We start from the raw sequence: 18,259 nt of genomic DNA on the forward strand, positions 1-18,259 counted from the left end.
TTTTTTTTGTTTGTTTATAGCACTTTATTTTCAGGTATAAACATATTTTTGTTTTTTAAAAACTCCCTTCAAAACATGTTCAGAAACAAGTTTTACATTAAACAAAGTTTATGCCATGTCTTAAGAAAAATATGCTTATAATTTGACAAAATGGGGTGAAAACACTGTCAAAAATCTCACTCCAGGCGCTAAAGGGGTAAGACACATCTACAAATATTTTTTTTAATGTTACAAAATAACTTATTTACAAAACAGAAATAGACCCACAGACATAGAAAACAAACTTATGGTTACCAAAGGGGAAAGGAGGGAGATAAATTAGGAGTTTGGGATTGACATATACACAGTACTATATATAAAATAGATAACTAACAAGGACCTACTGTATAGCACAGGTATCTATATTCAATATTTTGTAATAACCTATAAGGGAAAAGAATCTGGAAAAGAATAAATATATTTATAGATGTATAACTGAATCACTTTGCTGTATGCCTGAAACTAACACAACATTGTAAATCAACTATACTTCCAATCAAAAAATAAATAAAAAATAAAATACCACATATCAATGATTAAAATTGTTCTCAATTGATAGAAGGATTTGGAAAGAGTTGTCAACTTTAGGATATTGAGTCTTCCAATCCATTAATATAGTATGCTCCTCTACTTATTCAGATTTTCTTCAACATTGTTCATAAAGTTTCATAATTTTCACCTTAAAGGTGTTTTATACCTTTTGTTTAATTTATTCCTATTTGTATTTTTATTGGCACTATTGTAAATACTATTTTTTAAAAACAATTTACTTCCTAACTGGTACTATTGTATAGAATTATAGTTGATTTTACACTGATTTTTGTACCTAGCCAACTTGCTAAATTCCCTATAATTCTCTATATATTCTTTTGCATTTTCAACAGAGTCAATCTTATCATCAGAGAATAATAAAAGTTTATTTCTTCTTTTCAATCCTTATAAATTAAAATTAAAAAAACTTTTTAAAAAATTTTTTGTCAAAGAAATGAAAAAAGAATCATCAATAAGCAGACACAGAGTCATTCCCAAGTGCCATTTGGTCAGTCATCTAAGAGCCAGTCATTCAGCAAATATTTATTGAGCACCTAATATGTACTAGGACTGTTCTAGAATCCATCAGTGAAGAGACAAACATACCTGTCTTCATGAAGCTTACATTTTGGCAGGACCCTTTGGGGGCAGAGGAGAGAGAGATATCCTCTGGTCTCAGCCGGAGCGCTGGGAAGCTCTGATCTCAGATGGCCCAGTCATCCATGAAAAAGGGGGATTAGTGAAGAAGACCCACAAAGCAGGAAACAAGAACTTCTCTTTCAGGTGGAGTCCAGAGGAAAAGTCTGCAAATCTTCCAGCCCCAACCCCAGAGTCTCCCGGTGACTTTCGGGGGACAGCATCCACATCACCTCCCACCAGTCACTCCATGGGCTGAGAAGACAGCATCTCCACCAGAGGGCCTGGGCTCCCTTCTGGCACATGTGTGAACAGGGCCTGGGCTCTGGCCAAAGCCCCAAACCAGAAGGTGGAAACTTTTTCTGAGCACTGGGAGAGACGGGGAAGTGTTGGTGTTTTAGAAACAAAACCTATGTCCTTAGAAACACCGCAGAAGGTCTCGGCAGAGCAGCCAGGAGTTGGATGGTGCTGCAGTGAATCACAGAAACTCCAGGGAAGAAGAGGCCATCAGAGAGGGGAGGCAGGCTCTTTTGAAGTCTCAAAATCTTTATTAAATAAAGGATCCAAGAGGCCTTGATCATAGAGCAAAGTTTAATAACGTTATATATAATAAAGGAAAATGAAGCAACATATAGCTATTGTTAGTTAAAAATGACCTAAGTGATGTATAATCTTTGAATTTACAAAGACAGTACAACGTATGCAATAAATCATATTTGCAGGTAGTAGCAACAATAAGATGATTTTACAGGGGTAGAGTTGGGGTTGCAGTTTGTGAGACTTGTCATAACATTTCTCAGCTCTCTTGCCAATTTTTGCTCTTCCTGTAACCCTTTTTTTTTTTTTTTGTCATTTAGTTGACCATAGTCACATTGTCTGCTTTCTCTTCCATGTTTGAAAAAATATATAAAACTTCCAAGTGATACGGGAACTTCATTTGGAAGTTGAATAAGTGAAAGGAATTAAATTCAGAAAGTTTCCTTAAACCTAAAAACATGGAAAACTTCAGCAATGTTACGAAAATGACCGAAATGCCCCGATGACCCGAGGAATAAGCAAGCATCCAAGTGCTTCCCCAGAGCATCGGAACCTTTCTCCAGAGGTGGTCTCATCCACTGCTTTGCCCAGTGCAGCATGCTGCACCACAAGGGGAAAGGAACAGAAGAAAAGTCACAGTTCAGAGAGATCAACACACTTTTGGAGTTTGGAAAGCTGATGTATTTTTGCAAGAATTGTCAAATTTTTCTGTAAAGGTCCAGATAATAAACGGTTCAGGCATTGCGGGTTACTGTGGGCTCTGTCAAAATTGTTCAACGCTGCCATTATCACAGGAACGCCGCCAAAGACAATATGGGCATGGCTGTGTTCCAATAAAACTTTATTTACAAAAACAGGCCACGGGTTGGATTTAACCCACAGGCCGTTTGCCAGTCTCTGGATTATTGGTTCTATGACAGCAGGCCAGAGACAACTCCAAACAGGAGTTGGAGAAGAAGGGCTGAACAATGGAGTCAGGGACTGCTATTTTCACTAGCATTTCCTTTCCCTTATGGACATGTAGGTGGCCTGTATTTTCCCAGCCTCTCTCATAGTTAGGTGGGGCTACGTGACTGAGTTCTGAATACTAGTGGCATATGAACGGAAATCAAGTCTGCCATTTTCAGGCCTGAATCCTTAACAACATCCCAGGAGATCTCTGTGTTCTCACTTGCTCTTCCCTTATCTGCTGGCTGGGTACAGAGGATCCGGTGGAGAACTCTGAGACTCTGGAAGTAAGGTATGCCAAGTGGCAAGGGCACTTGGTAGAAGAAACCTAGGTTCCTAGATAACGGGGTGGAGCACAGCTTCCTTGCCAACACCCTTGAACTCTGACAGGAAGTGGGCATTAACTTTTTATTTTGCAAATCACTGAGAATTGGGGGCCTGTTGATAGAGCAGCCAGGGTTATCAACTGTAATACAGAATCCAAGGATCATGTTACTTTGTGGTACAACAACTCCCCTCTGAAAATCCAGACATTGAATACAACATGCACTTTTTTTTTTTTTTTTTTTTGTGGTACGCGGGCCTCACTGTTGTGGCCTCTCCCGTTGCGGAACACAGGCTCCGGACGCGCAGGCTCAGCGGCCATGGCTCACGGGCCCAGCCGCTCTGCGGCATGTGGGATCTTCCCAGACCGGGGCACGAACCCGTGTCCCCTGCATCGGCAGGCGGATTCTCAACCACTGCGCCACCAGGGAAGCCCCAACATGCACTTTTGAACCTGTGGTGAGGGTGGGATTGAAATCAGCAGAATTTTTTGAATTGGGGGATTTAAAAAAAAAAAGTCAGAACCTGAGATCCTGCCCTAACTGCAAGTCCAGGAGTCTTTTTAAAGGAGTTTTCAAATGTTTTGTGTAAAATGAATCTATCTGATTTTCATAGAAGCTTTGTGAGCAAGGGTATTCATTAGAACTCTTCAGTTATGAGAAGCCGAGACCATTTAAGCTAGCATGAGTAAAACTGGGGAATTTATGATAAAAAGATAAAAGCATTTCCTTAGACTTGAAGATAGGCATAAAGCTCAGCCTCAGGCCAGGCCAGGCCAGGGTTCAGGAACTGGAAATCGGTCAGGATTGTCTCTCAGCTCTGCCTCTCCCAGCAAGCTGCTCTGTTCTTCTGTAGCCCAGCTTCTTCTCTGGCCAAGCCCAGAAACTGAGGTTTTTCATTTCCTCCTTTCAAAAAATCAACCCATTCATCTGTCGATGGACATTTAGGTTGCTTCCATGTCCTGGCTATTGTAAATAGAGCTGCCATGAACATTGTGGTACATGTCTCTTTTTGAATTATGGTTTTCTCAGGGTATATGCCCAGGGGTGGGATTGCTGGGTCATATGGTAGTTCTATTTTAGTTTTTTAAGGAACCTCCATACTGTTCTCCATAGTAGCTGTATCAATTTATATTCCCACCAACAGTGCAAGAGGATTCCCTTTTCTCCACATCCTCTCCAGCATTTACTGTTTGTAGATTTTTTGATGGTGGCCATTCTGACCAGTGTGAGGTGATACCTCATTGTGGTTTTGATTTGCATTTCTCTAATGATTAGTGATGTTGAGCATCCTTTCATGTGTTTGTTGTCAGTCTGTATATCTTCTTTGGAGAAATGTCTATTTAGGTCTTCTGCCCATTTTTGGATTGGGTTGTTTGTTTTTTTGATATTGAGCTGCATGAGCTGATTTTAAATTTTGGAGATTAATCCTCTGTCAGTTGCTTCATTTGCAACTATTTTCTCCCATTCTGAGGGTTGTCTTTTCATCTTGCTTATGGTTTCCTCTGCTGTGCAAAAGCTTTTAAATTTCATTAGGTCCCATTTGCTTATTTTTGTTTTTATTTCCATTACTCTAGGAGGTGGGTCAAAAAGGATCTTGCTGTGATTTATGTCATAGAGTGTTCTGCCTATGTTTTCCTCTAAGAGTTTTATAGTGTCTGGCCTTACATTGAAGATGAATGGATAAAGATGTGGCACATATATACAATGGAATATTACTCAGCCATAAACAGAAACGAAGTTGAGTTATTTGTAGTGACGTGGATGGACCTATAGTCTGTCATACAGAGTGAAGTAAGTCAGAAGGAGAAAAACAAATACCGTATGCTAACACATATATATGGACTCTAAGAAAAAAAGAGGTTCTGATGAACCTAGTGGCAGGACAGGAATAAAGATGCAGACGTAGAGAATGGACTTGAGGACATGGTTGGGGTGGGGAAGGGAAGCTGGGACAAAGTGAGAGAGTAACATTGACATACATACACTACCAAATGTAAAATAGATAACTAGTGGGAAGCAGCTGCATAGCACAGGGAGATCAGCTTGGTGCTTTGTGATGACCTAGAGGGATGGGATAGGGAGGCTGGGAGGGAGGCTCAAGAGGGAGGGGATATGGGGACATATGTATACATATAGCTGATTCACTTTGTTATACAGCAGAAACTAACACAACATTGTAAAGCAATTATACTCCAGTAAAAAAGAAAAAAAAAAAGGTTGGGATGTATTAATAAAAAGAGTAAAGTTTAAAAAAAAATCAACCCAGACTGAGCCTGAACCCCTTGGTGCTTATTCTAAAATCCTAGGAGAGGAAGTCTGATTGTGCCTGGGTGAGGGTGGTGTCCACTCCCAGTCCAACCAGCTGTGGCCACGGCATATAAACATGGCCCATCCTGGGGCAACTCCCCATGCAGGTAGACAGGGCAGATATGTTTTCCTCTTTTCATACGATTAGACATACAGGCAGGGCAGACGTTCCCACAAGGGAAGTGTGGCACGGAGACGTTAATGACTTTCTGAAAGCCACCCAGACGCCTCAGCAGGGCTGGTGCCACAGCCACCCTTTCTCTTCATCTCATTGCTCCATCTCTCACCCCAGGTATCCTGCTTTCCACACAAATTAGTAATGCCTTTTGATATTTAACAAAGTATAGCCTTCTGCAAAAGCAGGTCTTGCTTCCCCTACTGCCCTGCCAAAGCTTTTGCTTGGTTAGTCATGACAAGCAGGAGTGGGGTGTGGGAGAAAGAGATAGGAGCACTGCAAGGTGCTTTGTAGACTAGAACGTTTGGAGAGCCTCTGGTATAACTCACCTCCTAGACTCTGGACTGAAAATTACCTAAGTAATATGATTAGTACTATTTGTACTATAGTACTAAATAATACAATTAAAAATTTTAAAAATTGTACAAGTAGTAATAGACCAAAAGTTCTGGTGGACAGGAATCCTATCTCTCAGTACCAACCTAGCACAGCCCTTGCTTGATACCTAGTAGTTACTCAATACATATTTGTTGAAAGATTGAATGTATTTATGTTTCCTGCAGAAAAATTAGAGCGTACTGAGCAGCAAAAGGAAGACAATAAAATTTACACATAATCCCACAACTACCTTTTTTTTGTGGTACGTGGGCCTCTCACTGTTGTGGCCTCTCCCGTTGAGGAGCACAGGCTCCGGACGCGCAGGCTCAGCGGCCATGGCTCACGGGCCCAGCTGCTCCGCGGCATGTGGGATCTTCCCAGACCGGGGCACAAACCCGTGCTGCCTGCATTGGCAGGCGGACTCCCAACCACTGTGCCACCAGGGAAGCCCCCACAACTACCTCTTGAAATGTGTCCTTCATACATTTTTACAAAAATAAGATTTTATGGTACATACTCTTTTGTTTGTTTCCTTCCTTCCTCTCCCTCTCCCCCCACCTTTCTTTTCTCCTTTCTTTCATTTTACAGTATTTTGGGGCATCACTTGTAGTGGCAGCCTAGGTAAGATTCATCTTACGATCACACTTATTTATTGAAGCTGTTCTCCTTTAAGTTGTTTCCAGCTTTTTTCCTATTCTAAACAGGCTGTAATGTATTCCCTGGCATCTCAGTCATTAGGCATATCTTAGACTGTTTCCTTGGGGTAAGTTCCTGGAAGTGGAATTCCCGGCTCAAATGGCAGATGCACTTTTGATGCTTTTGATACTTTTTGCCAAATGTCTTGCCAACCAGGCTCTCCAATGCACGCTTCTCCTAGCGCTGTTTGAGAGTGTCTCTTTTTAAAGGTCTGATTTTTCAAGTGTTCTCTTCTGCTTTATCAAATGCTTTTAGGAAGCCTGTCTGTTCTTCCTGTCCAGGTGAGACTCCTGACCGGAAAGACTGGCCCGGGTAGCTTGGTGCTTCAGGAGGCTGTGTGCTGGCAAGTCCGTGGGAAGCTTGTCAGGAGGGCTTTGATCTGGAACAGCCTCTTGGCCCATCAGTTGCCCTTTGCATTTCAGAAAAGGAACAGAAGAAAGGAAGTCTCAGTGTCCACACCCTCTGAAGCTTGCAAAGTGTTGTTTGACAAGCAGAGAGATTTCTTTTTACAGTGTTTTCAGCAGAAATTGAACCCTTTTGAGACCAGAGGCCACAGGATACTATGGCTACAGGTATGTCTCGTTGATCAAGTGAGTGTAGCGTGAGTCCGTGGACCACACAAGGCTGCCACCTGACTCCTTCCCACCTGGGAATGGAGGTGAGGCTGAGTCCTGCTTGGGCCAAAGCCCCCGGTGACCAGGCTCATCACCAATGACCTGAGAATCACCAATGAACTGAGAGCCAGAATGTGTTACACCTGATGACAAAGTCTACATCTTAAAAAATTTTTTTTCACATCTTTATTGGAGTATAATTGCTTTATAATGGTGTGTTAGTTTCTGCTTCATAACAAAGTGAATCAGCTATACATAATCATATATCCCCATATCTCCTCCCTCTTGTGTCTCCCTCCCACCCTCCCTTTCCCACCCCTCTAGGTGGACACAAAGCACTGAGCTGATCTCCCTGTGCTATGTGTCTGCTTCCCACTAGCTATCTAATTTACATTTGATAGTGTATATATGTCCGTGTCACTCTCTCACTTCATCCCAGCTTACCCTTCCCCCTCCCTGTGTCCTCAAGTCCATTCTCTACGTCTGCGTCTTTATTCCTGTCCTGTCCCTAGGTTCTTCAGAACCTTTTTTTTTTTTTAGATTCCATATATATATATGTGTGTTAGCAGACGGTATTTTTTTTTCTCTTTCTGACTTACTTCACTCTGTATGACAGTCTCTAGGTCCACCCACCTCACTACAAATAACTCAGTTTCGTTTCTTTTTATGGTCAAAGCCTACATCTTAAAGCACACTCACACTGAGGATAATTTAATCATCACAGTGACCAAAATCAAGGCCACAGAAACAGTTCATAACATGTAGGAGGTGTCCTAGGTCACACAGCTAGTAAATGGCAGTTTCAAAAGGGGTAATCAGTCTCCTGAACCTTTATTGTTTGGCTTTCCCACTGCCTTGTGCTGAATATGCTCATCCTCTCTATCCCTGATTACACCACCTTCAACAGAACCAACTCCAGAATGAGAACGCTAGGTCCATTTATTGAGTGCTTACTGCCAGGGTGACTGGTGACTTTCTAAACGATGGAGGCTCCATCAGCCTGGATCTTTGAAGGAAGATGATGCAGAGCCCAACACCCTCCACCGACCTGAGATAGACATGTCGTGATGAGCATGGTGTAAACCTTTGTGTTTTCAGTCACTAAAACTCCAGGGCTGTTTATGGCTGCAGCACACGGTCTAAAGGGAATAGGGCCGGGGAAGTTGGTGGGGTGCGGTGGAGAGAAAGTTCCCTAGCAGCAGATCCAAGCCAGGTTCCACTTGGCCTTGGTGTCTACTACTACCCCACAACTCCCACATTAAATTATTGGTCTGTTATTGGAAGGAGGATGCTCATCCTCTTGGGCATGTGGTGGTGAAGAGGAGTCCAGGAACTGGAGGGTCTGGCTGTGAGGACAAGAGTCTACCTTGCAGAACCATGCATGCCCCAGTAGCAGGTATGTGGCACTGCAGAACTCAGCTCCCTCTCTCTGTTCTCCTCAGCCTTAGTGATGGTCACAGATGCCACAGGCTCGACTCTGCAGTTCAGCCTCAGTTCAGCCTCCTGCCCGCCAGGGAGCCAAATACATGCACTGTCCCTCCTCCACATGGACTGTTCAGGGACCTGCTTCAGGGTATGAGTGCGATCCCAATACATTTAGGGGAACCTGCAAGCCAATGGCTGTTGGGAGTATGGGTGGTGGGCATGCCTGGCAAAGTTGGCCTTTGGCACCTGTCTTTGGATGACCATGTCATTCTTAGATACTACAGATGATCAATTTATCTCTATTCACTTAAAACATACTTTCTTCTGGAAACTTCTCTATGGATCTGAACTGCCTGCAATTCTTCCATCAGACTACTGTATTTGCATACAGCCCCCCAAGGGCACCTGACAGTATTTCATCTCAGCCTTTCCCTTTTTCGGGCATCTAACTAAACTGAATAGGCCCTTCTCTATTTCTGCATCTTTTTTCCTTACGCTTGAAGCAAAATTCAATTTCTTGGAGGGTTGCCTTCATTACTCTCTCTAAACTGGGATAATCCCTGGAAAACACGTGAAGTATCTGGAGTGCCCAGCTCCCTGCTTTTCAGTGCCTCTGCAGCAGCCTCGGAAACTCCCATCTCACCTCTACTTCTCATGCTGCCTTCTCCTGCTCCTGGTTTTTCTCCTGCAAAGAGTCCTGGCCTAGGAAGCAGGATTATGGCAAACTGTGATTTTAAGCAGTTGACTTCATCTCCCTGGGCCTTAGTTTTCTAAAATGGCAATATCAGATCACTTTAAGAATGATCTATGGCTTCCCTGGTGGCGCAGTGGTTGAGAATCCGCCTGCCGATGCAGGAGACACGGGTTCGTGCCCTGGTCCGGGAAGATCCCACATGCCGCGGAGCAACTAAGCCTGTGAGCCGTGGCCGCTAGGCCTGCGCGTCCAGAGCCTGTGCTCTGCAACGGGAGAGGCCACAACAGTGAGAGGCCCGCGTACCACAAAAAAAAAAAAAAAAAAAAACCAAGAATGATCTATGCCTGCTGTCAGTTCCCTCTCTCACCTTAGAACCAGCCTTCCAAGTCCCAGTCCTGCAGGGTGAATATGCTGTCTTTCCAGACATTTTCTTTGAATTCTTCCCAGGTGCCTTCTGGAGGGAGGGCCACATCTCCAGAGTGACTATCTTGGTGGGAACAGCACACCCTGCATCAGGTTGGGTGAGTGATGTTGTGGAGCCTGATTTTGTGGTGTCCATCACCCATTTCAAACAACCAGCTGCCCAGAACTTGCTAGTCTCAGTGGTGCTCTCCTGGTATAGACACCCCACTTGTACAACTTCATGCATAAGTAGAAGTTTTCCCTTTTTTAGGCCATGGGTGGAGTGGGTTGGACCTTGATCCTATTGCAGTGTGAACACAGATCAACTTTCTCTTTAACTTTCATGTGGTGTCTTATATACAGAGTTGTTCATAAAAGCCTGTTCAGAGCACTCCATCCTACCCTTCTGACCTAAAAAGTGGCCAGTGCTTTGTTCCTTGCTTAACCAGGGAGTTACTTTTTCTGGGAAAGAGAAAATCTGGCCCCTTTCTCCTCTAGAGCTCTGGGTGGGTTGTCATAGGTTCTAGAATGGCTTCAAAAAGGGAAAAGTATGTGCTCTTTAGGTTCAAGATGGAAGCCATTCAGGTGAATGGAAGGCAGCCTGAAACCCGGCGAATGCAAACTGTCTCATAGTCTCGCATTTGCAAATGGCTGAACGTCTACCCAGAAAGTAGGATGTGACAGCCTGGATGAATAATCAAAGCAGGAGCCTGCCCAGTGAGGAAAACCATAAAAAATATAAACGAACAACCCCCCTCCCCATAAAACGCCATAACAAACAAAACCAAAACCAAACCTAGAAAACCCAAACAACAACAATAACAAGATGGAATGATTAGTGAGGCTCTCAGGATTCCCCAGAATCACAGCCAAGCAAGCTCATTCAGGCCTAAGTGGTTGTTTTGCATCTAGCAGTAGCTGCTGGTGGCTCTCCCTTCCTGAACTGATTCCTGCTGAGTGTCCTCGGAGAGCCCTGCTCAGGATCCCAGCAAGCAGTGAAGAGCAAAGCCACACCATGGGCAAGCCACCTAAATGCTCTGGACTCGTTTTTCTCATCGGCAACAAGAGAACCTTGCCAGCTCCACTATTCAGGTAGCCTCAGAGCTGCTAAGCTGAGGTCCAGAATATAAAACATCAGGTGAGGGAGACATCACTCTGATGTAGTTCTAACAGCAACCATTTATTGAGCTCTTATTACACACCGCGCACTCTGCTCAGTGCCTTATGAACCTTCTTTTGCTTAATCCTTACGAGTGTCTTGCAAAGAAGATTTGTGCAACCCCATGTTACAGAAGAGAAAAATGAGGGTCAGACTTGTCAAAACTTATACAAAGAGGTCATAGAGCTGGTAAGTGGTGGGATCTTAGAGCTGGTAAGACCCATCTGTCTGTCCTAATGCTCTTTTCCTTTGCACAGTACCTCTGAGTAAAGAGAAATTGATTCCCCTCAAAAATGTTTCCAGATACAAAGAAGGCACTCATTATAGAGCCCCAACCAAGCCTTCAGATGACTGCAGCACTGGCAAGTAGTTTAATGGTCACATCATGAGAGACCCTGAGTTAGAAACACCCAGTAAAGCTGCTCCTAAATTCCTGACCAGCAGAAACTGTATGAGATAATAATTGTTCATTGTTGTTTTAAGCCTATAAATTTTGGAATAATTTGTTGCCCAGCAATAGATAACTAATTCTGCATTTGTCTACCATCCATTCATCTGACAGACTTCCATTCATTATTTATGGTGACAAGCCCCAAGGTACATGCTTGGGATGCAGTAGTAAACACGATCAGTGTGGTACCTGCCCTGACGGAAATGATCATTTGGCAGGAGAGATGAACATTAAGCAAGCAGACAAACAGGTAAAAGAACATTGAGAGGCAGGAGGTATCTTCTTTAAAATTAAGTTGTTGGGGAAGTTGAAGAGGAAACATTAAACCTGAGTCTTGAAGATAGAAAGAACCAGAAGGTTCTGGCATTTTCCTCCCCACCCATCTTGATGTCCTCACATTTTGGCTGCCTTGAGTTCTTCTGGAAAATGACACAGGGTGTTAAAGAAACTAGAAATTGAAATGATAGAGAATTCTTATTTCTCTTAGGGGCAGAATCTGCCCTATGGAGGAAATGACCTTTGCTGGATGAATGCTTTAAAAATCCCCCTGGGAGAGCTGGTACAGGTCAAATAGCTCTGCATAAGGAAGGGAATTAGGGAGATTTAAGAAGCAGCCAAGGAGAGGGTTGGAGAGGGCTACAAGCTAAAGGACTTGGGGAGAAAAAAATATCTAACAGGGATTTTTATTCCTTTGTCTCTCAAGTAATGTGTGGTAAAATGCTCTTCCTCCCAGTAAAATCTCTTGCTTTCTAATGCTTTCTGGAGTAGGTTGGCTTTTTGAAGATAAGACAAAGGAGAATATGCCTTCCTTCAAGACTGACTTCAGGTGAACCCAAGGCTGTTCACAGGAGACCAGCCACTTACGGGCTAAACAAACACATAAACACAGTGGTGTTAATCATAAGAAGAAAAAATGCTTCTGATCATCACTGCAGTTCCGAAATGGACAGCTGTGCTCCTGACACACATCAGTGGCCTCAGTGTCACTGCTGACAACTGTACAGAGGTTGCTGAAGGCTGAGGCCCAGGCAGGTGCTGCAGCAGCTGTCAACGCTGCTGGCATCTGGCACCGTGCCTGGCACTTAGGAGCTCAGGAAATGTTGGCTGAATGCGTGACTGAATGCTGCCTGCGCTGCTGCTACCTTGTCCTTCAATGCTCCAGGGAGTGGGGTTCACTGGGAGCAGGGTATGTATTGCAGCCCCTTGTTCTGAGATTCAAGAATGACTCCATTGAGCTGGGCCTGGAACAATGTCAGTGACAACACAGAAATGACCACAGAGTTGCCAGTTTCTTCTGAAGCTTGCCTGTCTTCTTCTTGAAACAAACCACCTTGTGGACCTTTTTTTTCCCCTGGGGTGAGTTCTTTCCCAAGGGTACCTTGGTCTCTTCTATGAATAGGCCTCCACTACTCCACTAGCCTTGGGGAAGTGCCTAGACTTTCCTGAATTTGAGGGTGAACATGGCTTAAGTTCAAACAGGAACTTCTGCTACCTACAATATTCCCTGAAGATCTAGACCAAACATAAGCCCCACAGGGCCTGATGTTCTAGATCTGAACTGTCCAACATGTGGCTCTTTAAAGATGTTAACGAAAATTAAAGAAAATTTAAAATTCAGTTCTTCAGTGGCACTAGCCACATGTGAAGTGCTTAATAGCCCATATTGGACAGTGCAGATTATAGATAGAACCTCTCCAACACCACAGTTTTACTCGACAGACCTGTGTCTAGAGCCAGAGCTCATAAAACGGATTCTACTATCTAAGAACTGACCATTATGTATAAACAAGAAAACTACTCACTCGGAATAAACAGAAGTCTGTCTCACTCATGGGTTAGGCATGAAAGTCAGCATATAAGGCAAAAATGGCTTCATGTCAAATTTTCCCTTGAAAAATCCCTTAGGAAAATGTCACTTTGGAGACTAGCTCTCAGTAAATTCAAGACTGCAGTATTTCATCCAGCGTTGGAGCGGATCTTTGTTTCTTTGGTTGAGCACCAGAAGACGGATCTGATTTGTAGTTAGGAGCAATGCACAGGAAAGATCAATGGTACCTGTGAACACTGGTGTGACACCACAGGGAGCTAGCCTTCAGCTGTGAGAGACCCAGAAGCACCTGAAGGCACATCTGAATCACATCCGCATTCTCAGGCTCTCTGCTACTTCGATGGGATGACAGGTGGAATTACCCACAGTATTTAAGCATTCTCTCTCTCTCTCTTTCTCTCTCTCATATATATATATATATATATATATATATATATATATATATATATATATATACAGTGTTTTTTGTTTTATGCTTTGGTGCCAAATGTGTACAGGTGAAGTTGAATACATTAAAAGCATTTACAATACAATTTCCCCACACACATTCCATGAGGCCGTCCTTTCTTTGCTGGGGGCTTGGTTAAAGGAAGGGTTTCCTCTCCACCAGAGACCCATGTGTTTTGTAGTTAAAGAACACCAGGTTTCTCCTTGAACTCTTTCTTTGGGAGACCAGAATTTCAACTACATCACTGAGCTTTGGAAAACACAACACTGGCCCCCAGATCAAACCTGAAGTTGGTCTATATACTGGGGTGTTTGAGGGCAGCACAGAAGGCAAGGAGCATTCAGGCCCTTGGAAGCCCAGCTAAAATCCTTTAGACCCAGATGCCCTCCCGGGTCACCCCAGCGAGCGGCAAGCTGTGTCCCCGGGAACTCCTGTAAGGTGCAATGTTCTGCCCGCTCGGTCTGGTCCTATATATTGACAGTCATCTTTATGTATATTTTATACATACAACTGTCTTTCCAGTTTGATAATAAATTCTTCAAGGGCAGATGGCATAGGTCTTTTATCTCTTTTTATAACCCACAGTGTCTAACACGGGGCCTTCATATAAAAGTGCTCCATTCCTATGTAGCTTCATTAGCAACAGTTATGAGTGATTCTCTCAGGATATGAACTAACTCTACAGACATGCTTTAAGAGCACCAACTACATGAAAAGGCCAGTATTTGCCCTTTCAACTTAGGAAGCTGAATTTTTTAAATCATTTACTTAATTTTGAAGTTGAGGATTGCAAGGGGGTTCCCAAGTCAGGAATTTACATCATTTGCAAAAGCAAAGAGAATGTTAGATGCCTTAAAAAACCCCAAACCGTGAGGTAACCTCAATATTTGACATTAATCAAAGCCTTACTAAAAAAGCAGATATGTTTCTAACCTTCTCAAAGAAAGAGACTGTGGTCTTGTGCTCCATATATGTATGTGGTTTTTTGTTTTGTTTTTTTCATTTGAGGACTTAAAAAATGCGGGATAAATGAATGGTTAATTAGAATCTTAGAGTAACAGACCACACAACTCCAGGAAGATTCTCATTTTAAAAAATTATTTCTTTTCAGTAGTTTCTCATCATGTGCATATCTTCCTTGTTCACCTTTTAACAACATTAAAAATCATTTTATGCTGAACTAAATATCGTTTTTATTGCATTAGGAGAAACCAATGCTTTCTAATGTTGGAACAGCTGTAATAATTCAGAGTAAAAAATCCCTGAGTACATTTTACAAACATCATTCTAAATATTGCCTAATACACTGCTAATTTTGGCTAGATTTTAAATAAAATAAGCTTCAATGAAATGATATGAAAAGCATGTTCCAATGGATTAGACACAGTCTCAAGGATTAACTTTTAATGCTGTTTCATGACAAAATCATGGAAAAGTATTGTAGAAATTGGTATCATGGTTATTTTAACTTTGGCCTTATCAGCTGTAAGAAATGTTTTACTCCATTGTCAACCTATGACTCTCCAAACACAGCGTCACAAGTTTCATTATTTCTATTTCCCACGGGAGGCAAATTAAGACTGGAGATTTAAAGTGCTCACCTGGGACTTCCCTGTGGCGCAGTGGTTAAGAATCCGCCTGCCAATGCAGGTGACAGGGGTTCGAGCCCTGGTCTGGAAGGTCTCACGTGCCGCAGAGCAACTAAGCCTGTGCGCCACAACTCCTGAGTCCATGTGCCACAACTATTGAGCCCGCACGCCTAGACCCTGTGCTCCGCAGCAAGAGAAGCCTACACACCGAAACCAAGAGTAGCCTCTGCTCACCACAACTAGAGAAAGCCCGCGCACAGCAATGAAGACCCAACACAGCCAAAAATAAATAAATAAAATTTATAAATAAATAAAAATAAAGTTCCTGCCTGAACATACACAACAAATCCCTGAGGCCCAGGTGCCTCTTCTTTCTCAACTTATCACAGCCTCACTGCTTCTCTTCTTCCCCTTTCAAGACCAACTGTTCAGGTAAGCGTTGATTATTTGCATCTGTCTTTTTAGAATTAATGACGGAATACTGACAGAAAGGGAGGTGCTGGAGTTACGGGCAAATGTTTATTATTGTTCTTACTCATGAAAGCTTGGAAGGTCCCCCAAACCCCACATCATCTCCAAGGCCTGTGGCCACTTCCCAGGGCCCATTATTTATTTTTATTTTTTATTTTTTATTTTTTTGTGATACGCGGGCCTCTCACTGTTGTGGCCTCTCCCATTGCGGAGCGCAGGCTCCGGACGCACAGGCTCAGCGGCCATGGCTCACGGGCCCAGCCGCTCTGCGGCATGTGGGATCTTCCCGGACCGGGGCACGAACCCGTGTCCCCTGCATCTGCAGGCGGATTCTCAACCACTACGCCACCAGGGAAGCCCTAGGGCCCATTATTTAGAACTGTCTGTGTTGTGCTATCAAACAACGATGCCTCCTTACCTTCTGTGTTTGCTCACCTAGTCACCATCTTTCCCTGGGAGATAGAAGTGTATATCCAAGCAAGAGAAAGCATCAACGGCTATTTCTTCCCCTTCTCTCTCTCTTGGTTGAATATTGCTTCGGCACCTTGTATATAACCATTTAAATTCGTTATGAAATATATGCCTTGCAAGGCAGTTCTTTGCCTTTTGCAGGAGACTTCTTTTTTAGGAAAAAATCATCGTGAAATTAACATGGTGATTAGGAAGCAAGTTAGGCATGCAGTACCTTGTACAAACCCAGCTGCATTTAGTGAAAGGAAGACTTGAAATTCATTTCCAGAATGCTGTGAAAAGCTCATTTGGGCCATTACCACTTGCCCTCTGCCCTCTTCACAAGTTATAAGCCACCTTGTGTATTTGCCTTATAGAACGTTTGGGACCCACCGCGGCAATTCTGCAAACGAATAACTAATTGAAATGCTTACTAAGAAGTAAGGCAGGCTTCCCCCAGAACCTTAATCTTTCTCCCAGAATCCACTGCTTACAATAGGTGTCAGGGTTCTACTGAGGTCCTAAACCAACCCCAATAAGGAGGATTTTTTACAAAACTCGATTGAAAGGCACTTCCTTTTACTACAGTGTTTGTATTGAGGTAGGAGTGGGAGTGAGGAGAGGTTACATCAGGGGTGAAGACACTTAGTTGTAAAGTTATAATGAAAGTTGCATGATTGTTTTTTGGCAGAGCAGAATGCCCCAGTGTTGAAATGAAATTTCCACAGAAAGATATCCACAGATCAGAATCCCATAGCCTGGCACAATTCAAGTTTGATTCAGTGAATATTTTTGGAATTCACAAAGGCAGAGCTGCTTAATTTGGGATCTGGGACCACCAACACCATACAGGGTGTTTCTTAAAAATACAAACTCCTGAGACCTTCTCCAGACCTACTGAAACATAATTTCCCTGGGTGAGATTGGACTTCTACTCCTGGGTGATTCTTAAGCACACTAAAGTTTAAAAGCACCAGAGTCTGTTTTACTCACTGATATATCCAAGTACCTAGAATGGCAATTGACAGAGCTCAATAAATACCTGCTGAATGAATGAAGGTCCTAGGTGTTTGTGGCACTCAGAGGCTCCAGTTATACATATCTTCCAGACTGTCTAATTAAAAATGCTGTCACAGGACAAGTATAATGTTATATCCCACAGGGCAGGGGAAGCTCTCCTATCTCTGCCCAACAGTCTAAGCAAATTGTCCTCACTTTGACAGGACTTTCCCTGCCTATACTTCACTACAAAAGCTGTGACAAAGACTGGCCTCACAGTGTTGCATCCTTAAAAAATAAAAATGAAAAAAAAAAGGATTAATAAAACCAACTACGGTATAAGTACCCTAAATCCAGCATATTGAGTAAATTATCTCCACTAAACCACCCATAACTGAAGCTAGGCAAAATTCTATAAGCCAGTTTTATTTGTAGTCAAAATAGCTAAGGGATCAAGTTTCCTTCCTAATCATTCAAACCACAGGAAAGAGAAGGCAAGAGAAATGCAGTCTTGCTTTTGTATATACACGGTTCTAATAAGACTGTATTAATGATTTATTAAGAACCGACTGCATCCTTAACAGGTGAATGAATAAAGAAATTGGTACATCCACACAATGGAATGCTACTCAGCAATAAAAAGGAAAAACTTGATACACACAATATGAATCTCAAATGCATTACGCAAGAAGCCAATCTCCAAGGATTACATACGGTATAATTCTCTTTCAATGACATTCAGGAAAAGGCAAAGCTACAGGCAGGTGGAATGGGTCAGTGGTTGCCTGATTAGGGCTAGGAGTTGGGGGCAAGTTTAACTACAAAGGGGTAGCACAAGGGAATTTTTTGGGGGTGATGGAAGGATTCTACATCCTGATCGAGGTGATTGTTATGTGAATCTATGCATGTGTTAAAACTCATAAAACTGCACACCAAGAAAAATGTGAATTTACTGTATGCAAATTATATTTTAAAAGAACCCATTGCACACACAGCATGAACTCATTAGGTCTGAGGGCCCTCAGACACTTTCCTTCCCTTGATCAGTTTTATTAATGTTGGCAACACACAAACAAGTGGTCTTGGAGTGTGCGTGAAAGTGAGGGAGGATTGCTCTACCATACGGTCCATGCTAAGTACATTACACCCTGTGCCA

The sequence above is a fragment of the Kogia breviceps genome, chromosome 11, assembly GCF_026419965.1.
Source record: "Kogia breviceps isolate mKogBre1 chromosome 11, mKogBre1 haplotype 1, whole genome shotgun sequence".
Taxonomy (NCBI): Eukaryota; Metazoa; Chordata; class Mammalia; order Artiodactyla; family Physeteridae; genus Kogia; species Kogia breviceps.